The sequence below is a fragment of the Gnatocerus cornutus genome, unplaced genomic scaffold (genome assembly GCF_029298725.1).
Source record: "Gnatocerus cornutus isolate USDA-ARS CGAHR unplaced genomic scaffold, icGnaCorn1.1 Chromosome179, whole genome shotgun sequence".
NCBI lineage: Eukaryota > Metazoa > Arthropoda > Insecta > Coleoptera > Tenebrionidae > Gnatocerus > Gnatocerus cornutus.
The window spans coordinates 61597-70236 of NW_028275368.1; the positions used below are offsets into that span (position 1 = coordinate 61597).

The 8640-nt window shown below is 45.5% G+C and overlaps 3 non-coding genes across 3 annotated transcripts in view; all 3 read right to left on the minus strand.

The window, feature by feature from the left end:
* LOC148166746 (large subunit ribosomal RNA) overlaps window positions 1-1299 on the minus strand; it is a 4039-nt gene extending 2740 nt beyond the window's left edge. Inside the window, exon 1 of the ribosomal RNA XR_015770961.1 lies at window positions 1-1299. This exon is cut by the window's left edge and continues 2740 nt beyond it. This is a non-coding gene — a ribosomal RNA (large subunit ribosomal RNA).
* Window positions 1300-1957: 658 nt separating this feature from the next.
* Window positions 1958-2114, minus strand: LOC148166747 (5.8S ribosomal RNA). Its single transcript, XR_015770963.1, has one exon. It is a non-coding gene; the product is annotated as a 5.8S ribosomal RNA (ribosomal RNA).
* Window positions 2115-3736: 1622 nt separating this feature from the next.
* Window positions 3737-5657, minus strand: LOC148166748 (small subunit ribosomal RNA). Its single transcript, XR_015770960.1, has one exon. It is a non-coding gene; the product is annotated as a small subunit ribosomal RNA (ribosomal RNA).
* Window positions 5658-8640: the final 2983 nt, after the last annotated feature.

Genomic DNA, 8640 nt, shown 5'->3' on the forward strand with positions numbered 1-8640 from the left:
CCCCAATGCCTCTAATCATTCGCTTTACCGGATGAAACTCGTATGCTATGAGCGCCAGCTATCCTGAGGGAAACTTCGGAGGGAACCAGCTACTAGATGGTTCGATTAGTCTTTCGCCCCTATACCCAGTTCCGACGATCGATTTGCACGTCAGAATCGCTACGGACCTCCATCAGGGTTTCCCCTGACTTCGTCCTGACCAGGCATAGTTCACCATCTTTCGGGTCCCAGCGTGTACGCTCTTGGTGCGCCTCTTCTCGCAATGAGAACGAGACGCCCCGGGAGTGCGGGGCGGCAGCCGTAACGACCGCCCATCCTCCCTTGGTCCGCGCAAGGCGGACCTTCACTTTCATTGCGCCTTTAGGTTTAGTTAAATCCCAATGACTCGCGCACATGCTAGACTCCTTGGTCCGTGTTTCAAGACGGGTCCTGAAAGTACCCAAAGCTATAGCGTCGCAGATCGGCGTTTCAACGAGGTCTGTCCGAGAACACCTCAGCGAACAGCCACCCGGGGACGGGACCGGCACCAGGTCCGATCACCATCACGACGGGCGCGCTTGCCGAAGGTCGGACGCTAACTGTGTAGCGGCCCCGCGCCATCTGTATACCGTCGAGCGAGCCGATCGGGAAACACCACGGGTTCATTCGGCGAACGGCGAACCGTCCGAACGAGCTCCACCGCGGGCCTTAGACCGGCACTCAACGGATCGCGACGTCCTACAGGGGGAGAAGTGCACGCGTTCGACGGCAGATCGACAAAACGAAAGGTGCAAACGACGCGTACGCCATCTGTCACACGATCGTCCAGCGCCGCCATCGAGTCACGCTGAATCTCCCCTTTCGACCTTTCGGGTTTCTCAGGTTTACCCCTGAACGGTTTCACGTACTATTGAACTCTCTCTTCAAAGTTCTTTTCAACTTTCCCTCACGGTACTTGTTCGCTATCGGTCTCGTGGTCATATTTAGCCTTAGATGGAGTTTACCACCCACTTAGGGCTGCACTCTCAAGCAACCCGACTCTGAGGAGAGATCCTCCCGTTATCGGCAGCGGTCGCTACGGGCCTGGCACCCTCTATGGGCTGTGGCCCCGTTCAAGATGGACTTGGACGCGCCGCACGATCTCGGGATGACGGATCCTCCCTAACACCACATTTCCCGGCGTCCGGTTTCGGCCGCGGGATTCGGTGCTGGGCTTCTCCCTGTTCGCTCGCCGCTACTGAGGGAATCCTAGTTAGTTTCTTTTCCTCCGCTTAGTAATATGCTTAAATTCAGCGGGTAGTCTCACCTGCTCTGAGGTCGCATATGAAAAATAAAAATTTTTCATTCGGTCATTTCGACGATCACGACACGTCTCCCATTCCTTGCTATACGTGTTCGTCATTTTTCTTTTTAAAAAATGGCTAAGTTTACAGAAACGCTTACGATCTGACGTCTGTCGCGATTTGCATTACACGTCTCGGACACGACGACCGTCTATAACGTTCTCAACCTTAAAACGCCATTTTTTTTTTTTAAATGACGACATGTTGAAGAAATAGGACGTGCTACGCCGAAAGACCAGCCAACAACTACAACAAGTAGTAGTTGGTCGCTTTCGCGTCTTAAGATGTCGCGCAAATTTACTCGCTGCACGAGAAACGCACACAAACACACGATTCTACGACACACCACGCAAGAACATGTGCCGACGTAAACACTTTCGTATTTATGATTCGCAAGGTGGACGTCCGACGGACTTTGTAAAAAAAAATACAAAGCATACCCGTCCCGTCCTTTTTGACGAAAAAACACGCTCGAGTAAACGTCTCGGCACACGTTCGAGGCGTGCGTCGTTATATCGTGACGTAAGTGACGATCACGTACATTAATGAGTACCTATTCGACGCGTCGCAACACATCCAACACGCTCCGACGTTTTCGTCCGAAAACGAAAACCGAGCAGTCTTTGAAATTGACACGACCCTCAGCCAGGAGTGGTCCGGGAACATTATATCCGAGGACCGCAATGTGCGTTCGAAATGTCGATGTTCATGTGTCCTGCAGTTCACAAGTTGACGCGCAATTAGCTGCGTTCTTCATCGACCCACGAGCCAAGTGATCCACCGTTCAGGGTAATCTTTTTAAAATTTAAACGCTCGTTCCACAAGAACCCCGATCATGCCGATCGTCCAGCTGTCTATACACGTCTTGCAAAAATTTTTGCGTACGTGCGTACATCCGAAACGAAAATGATCTTCGTGGTTCCGAAACGTGCCACGTCTAAAATTTCGGTGTTGTGGTATGGATATTTATGATTCTCGCTCTTAATTGTCTTTCGTCCGTACTTTCTCGTCTGAAAGGGAACGCGATCGTCGGTCTCAGTTTTACGCGTACGAAAAAATTAAAAAAAATATTAACCCAAACACAAATTTGTATCCGCGCACCGAAAAAGAAGCACTTTTCTTTTTCACGCGGTCTCCGCTTTTACACGCAAAGTACGAGCATGTATGTGTGAAGATGGGACATGTTCGATACGATTTTAATTAGGAATTTGCCAATTTCCTTTTTCTCAGCAATAATTTTAATAAATAATGCTGCTTTCTCTCATAAACTACATTTTCGGTAGTTTTCCTTTATTGTGTCTTTCATTTAGTGTGCGTGTGTGTGTGTCAAGCACTTTAAAAAGTGTGACGAAGAGACGGTTTTTGATCGATCGGAATGAACACATCATTACATCATCGTACTCGTTATGAAAAAGCGAATTAGTATCCGCCGTAAGCGAAAAGAGATTTTCGCGGGCGGTCTTTGTGTTCGTGTTTCAATTTTCTTTCTATATTTTTTCGTCGCCAAACCGAAGACAGATCGTGAATTTTGACGAAAAAATTTATAGACGTGCCAGACTGAGCGTCTAACATAAAATCCTCAAGTTTACCGTTCTATATCGTGACTTAATGACGATTGACGGTGTATATAATTTTGAAATGGTGCAGTCGTACGCTCCGTAAAGAGAATTTTACCGTTTCTAACGAAATCACTTTACCACATCTACCAAAAACATTAAAAAAGCAAGGTGTGATGTGTGTGCGATCGCTCGTTTAACGGCGCTTTCAAAAAACTCTTTGAAGCGTCTAACGACGAACATCATTCACGCGAATCGTAGAATCGGGAGCGTTTCTCGCCGGTCCCGTAGCCGGGCGTAAATCATTTAAAACCCACGGTGTCGTAACCTAATTCGACACCTGCGATTTTCTTCTTTCTCGACTACTCTGCTACATCCTCTCCGTGTGTCCGAAAAAAGAGGACTTCTAACGTCTTTCGACTTTCGCGGTGGAGTTCACAACTTTCCGCGATCCGGTCGAAAAACCGAAAGCGTCCCTCCTTCTTTCCATCATTGGAAAAGATCGAGAGATAGTACAAAAAAAATCAAAAAATCTAGGTACCCGAAGAAACAGCCGTATGCCCGAGCGAATTCGGTTTTTCTCGTTCAAAAAAGGTGAAAAACTCGATCGCAAGGACCGGCGCTGCGGGCCAGCGTAACGCTATTGTTTTTCCGAATATGTACGATTCGTAGTTCAAAACGTCGTACACACGGTGTTTCAAAAAGAAACAAGCAACGGCACGACAAAAGATCGTGCCGTCGACTCCATGTCATCGACGACGGTGTTGTAAAAACATAAAGTGTACATCGACACGATCAAATGAAAATGCATAATAATAAATTATACATATGTCAAAATTCGTGTGTACGAGGACACGTTAATGATCCTTCCGCAGGTTCACCTACGGAAACCTTGTTACGACTTTTACTTCCTCTAAATGATCAAGTTTGGTCATCTTCCCAGCGACATCGACGACGTCGAAACGCCATCGCGTACCGGTCCGAAGACCTCACTAAATCATTCAATCGGTAGTAGCGACGGGCGGTGTGTACAAAGGGCAGGGACGTAATCAACGCGAGCTTATGACTCACGCTTACTGGGAATTCCTCGTTCATGGGGAACAATTGCAAGCCCCAATCCCTAGCACGAAGGAGGTTCAGCGGGTTACCCGGACCGCTCGGTCAGGGAGGACACGCTGATTCCTTCAGTGTAGCGCGCGTGCGGCCCAGAACATCTAAGGGCATCACAGACCTGTTATTGCTCAATCTCGTGCGGCTAGAAGCCGCCTGTCCCTCTAAGAAGAATTGTTTGTACGCCGACAGTAAAAACCGCGCACGACCACCGGGCGAACCCAGGATCGACGGGCCTTTGGGATGTCGAAATACGCCTATTTAGCAGGCTAGAGTCTCGTTCGTTATCGGAATTAACCAGACAAATCGCTCCACCAACTAAGAACGGCCATGCACCACCACCCACCGAATCAAGAAAGAGCTCTCAATCTGTCAATCCTTCCGGTGTCCGGGCCTGGTGAGGTTTCCCGTGTTGAGTCAAATTAAGCCGCAGGCTCCACTCCTGGTGGTGCCCTTCCGTCAATTCCTTTAAGTTTCAGCTTTGCAACCATACTTCCCCCGGAACCCAAAAGCTTTGGTTTCCCGGAAGCTGCCCGCCGAGTCATCGGAAGAACGTCGGCGGATCGCTAGCTGGCATCGTTTATGGTTAGAACTAGGGCGGTATCTGATCGCCTTCGAACCTCTAACTTTCGTTCTTGATCAATGAAAGCGTTTTTGGCAAATGCTTTCGCTTCTGTCCGTCTTGCGACGATCCAAGAATTTCACCTCTAACGTCGCAATACGAATGCCCCCATCCGTTCCTATTAATCATTACCTCGGGGTTCCGAAAACCAACAAAATAGAACCGAGGTCCTATTCCATTATTCCATGCACACAGTATTCAGGCGAAGTTTTAGCCTGCTTTAAGCACTCTAATTTGTTCAAAGTAAACGTGCCGGCCCACCTCGACACTCAATGAAGAGCACCGCGGCGGGATTGAGTTGGGCCGCCCTCTCGAGCTAAGCCCACCGGCAGGACGTCCCGCGGCACGCCAGTTGACACCGCGAACGATGAACCGGCGGCGCGGGACACAGATTCGACTACGAGCTTTTTAACCGCAACAACTTTAATATACGCTATTGGAGCTGGAATTACCGCGGCTGCTGGCACCAGACTTGCCCTCCAATTGATCCTCGTTAAAGGGTTTAGAGTGTACTCATTCCGATTACGGGGCCTCGGATGAGTCCCGTATCGTTATTTTTCGTCACTACCTCCCCGTGCCGGGAGTGGGTAATTTGCGCGCCTGCTGCCTTCCTTGGATGTGGTAGCCGTTTCTCAGGCTCCCTCTCCGGAATCGAACCCTGATTCCCCGTTACCCGTTACAACCATGGTAGGCGCAGAACCTACCATCGACAGTTGATAAGGCAGACATTTGAAAGATGCGTCGCCGGTGCGAGACCGTGCGATCAGCGTAAAGTTATTCAGAGTCACCAAGTTGTACGATGACGGAGACCGCCACCGATTGGTTTTGATCTAATAAAAGCGCTCCTTCCGTTTCCGGTTGGAGCTCTGTTTGCATGTATTAGCTCTAGAATTACCACAGTTATCCAAGTAAATGTGGGTACGATCTAAGGAACCATAACTGATTTAATGAGCCTTTCGCGGTTTCACCTTAATTTGGCTTGTACTGAGACATGCATGGCTTAATCTTTGAGACAAGCATATGACTACTGGCAGGATCAACCAGGGAACTGCGTTCTTGTTTTAAAATAAGAGAGTTTTAGTCTTTCTTTCCTTCTAGTCATATAAGCTACAATAATCGTAGAATTTCGGAAAGACACCTGCTGCTCTTATAAAAAACTGAACACTTTCCTATTATTGTTTTGAAGAAAGTGTGCGTGTCTGCGAAACGAAAACCTCGTAAGAAGAGACGTAACGCCACGCGATCTTTCTGGATGGAAAATTTTTCGACATTTTTCTCACATCATCCTTGATTGAATCTCCTGCAACAATTTTATTCTTATTCATCCGTTCTAAGTTGTCGTCGTCGTCGAAATAAATAATTTGTACACACTTCGGGGTACACGTTTGTCAAAATTCATGAAATGCAACGTAACATTTTTACTTTAATAAATTTTTACAGTGCATTCAGATCGACTAAACGAACAACGACGGATGAATTGATTTATGGATTTTTATTTGTTGCGACTCATCGGAGGAGAGAGTGAAGAAAAAATAATCCAATATCATGGTTACGGAATAATTTTCTATGACTTTTTCATCCTTGTTTGAATCTTGCAACAATTAATTTTATTCATCCGTTCTAAGTTGTCGTCGTCGTCGAAATAAATAATTTGTACACATTTCGGTACACGTTTGTCAAAATTCATGAAATGCAACGTAACATTTTACTTTAATAAATTTTTACAGTGCATTCAGATCGACTAAACGAACAACGACGGATGGATTACTTATTTTTGTTGCGACTCATCGGACGAAAAGTAGAAACATAATCCTCCATTGTAATATAGTTTTTACGGAAAATTTTTCTTTTATTTTATATCCTTGATTGAATGCTGCATTTTATCCGTCTTTTTTTCGTCAAAAACAGAGATCAATGCGATTCATCGGACGAAGAAATAATTTCCCAGTTCAAAATTTAGAGATTTTTGGGCACATCGACTTGAAATTTTATCGTAAAGAAAAAATATCGTCGTCGACAAGCAAAAGTTCAAACATTCTCCATACTCTTCGCTAGATTGAAAGCGACGGTTTATTGTGAGATTTCTCTTTAGAAATATTCACACGTTACGAGTTTATGAAATTTTATTTATTTCAAAATTCTCGCTCGGACTTTAGTGAGTTGACGCATTTGTTAATTTTTGGTCGTTCTGACACGAACACATAAAATCTTTGATTGCATTTGGACCGCTAACATAGAAACGCTCGCCGCATCCGCAATCTCGCTGTGCATGGTCAATGGCAAGATTTGTCATCCCTCAAACGATGGTGGGTCCACAGGGTACACATTCCGGCCATCGTCCCAACTACGGGTAAGTCGCGGTGTACGAGAGGTAACAAGATAATCGGACGCACATAAAATCACATTTCGATCGTACGCTTTTGTCCGCTGCTACATACCACCACTACTATCCCTATATATGCCAGCGCGGCAGCGTTCAGCTCTGAATCACTCGATGCGCGAAACGGTCGAAATCCCATAGCGCGCCGGCCGCTCGCTATGGGCGAGGGGTCGGGTAAATCGGTCTGATCGCTCGGTGCAAAAGTCCGTTTGGGTACTTAGAGACGGAATTTTAAAATTCTGATTTCGCAGATCAATTTCAAGGGTCATTAGGACTCGAATGCCGTTAACGGTGTTTTGAAAAAAATATTTTTTACGTTTTTACGGCATTTCGACCGAACACCTCAGTTCCGACTTCGGACTTAGAATAATTTTCATCAAAATTTCGAACGCCTCAGTTTCCAGAGGGTTTTAGATCCCGTTTAGTTAGGGGTTTGAAATTATCACAGCCACCCTTGTTTGGTGTTAGTTCGACCGTAACTTTTGTTCGTTTGCATTTAATTTCGATTTTTCTCGGACTTTTGGTCAATGTAAATTTATCAACCGCTACACTTCCGACTTCGGACTTAGACGAATGAGCGCCGAACGCTACAGTTTCGACTTCGGACTTAGAAAAATTTCGCTCGACCGCCACAGTTTCGAATTGGACTTAGAAAAATTTCGGTCGAACGCCTCAGTTTCGAATCGGACTTAGAAAAATTTTGGTCGACCGCTACAGTTTCGACTTCGGACTTAGAAAAATTTCGTTCGAACGCTACAGTTTCGACTTCGGACTTAGAAAAATTTCGCTCGACCGCCACAGTTCCAACATGAGACTTAGAAAAATTTTCATCAAAAATTCGATCACCTCAGTTTCGACTACGGACTTAGAAAAATTTCGGTCAACCGCCACAGTTCCTACTTCGGTCTTAGAAAAATTTTGATGAAAATTTTGAACGCCTCAGTTTCCAGAGGGTTTTAGATCCCGTTTAATTAGAAGCTTGAAATTATAAAATCTACCTTCTATCGATGTTAGTTCGACCCAAACATTTGTTCGTTTGCATTTAATTTCGATTTTTCTCGTACTTTTGGTCAATGTAAATTTGTCAACCGCTACACTTCCGACTTCGGACTTAGACGAATGAGCGCCGAACGCTACAGTTTCGACTTCGGACTTAGAAAAATTTCGTTCGAACGCTACAGTTTCGACTTCGGACTTGGAAAAATTTCGCTCGACCGCCACAGTTCCAACATGAGACTTAGAAAAATTTTTATCAAAAATTCGAACACCTCAGTTTCGACTACGGACTTAGAAAAATTTCGCTCGACCGCCACAGTTCCTATTTCGGACTTAGAAAAATTTTCATCAAAATTTCGAACGCCTCAGTTTCCAGAGGGTTTTAGATCCCGTTTAATTAGGAGCTTGAAATTATAAAATCTACCTTCTATCGATGCTAGTTCGACCCAAACATTTGTTCGTTTGGATTTAATTTCGATTTTTCTCGGACTTTTGGTCAATGTAAATTTGTCAACCGCTACACTTCCGAGTTCGGACTTAGACGAATGAGCGCCGAACGCTACAGTTTCGACTTCGGACTTAGAAAAATTTTGTTCGAACGCTACAGTTTCGAATCGGACTTAGAAAAATTTTGGTCGACCGCTACAGTTTCGA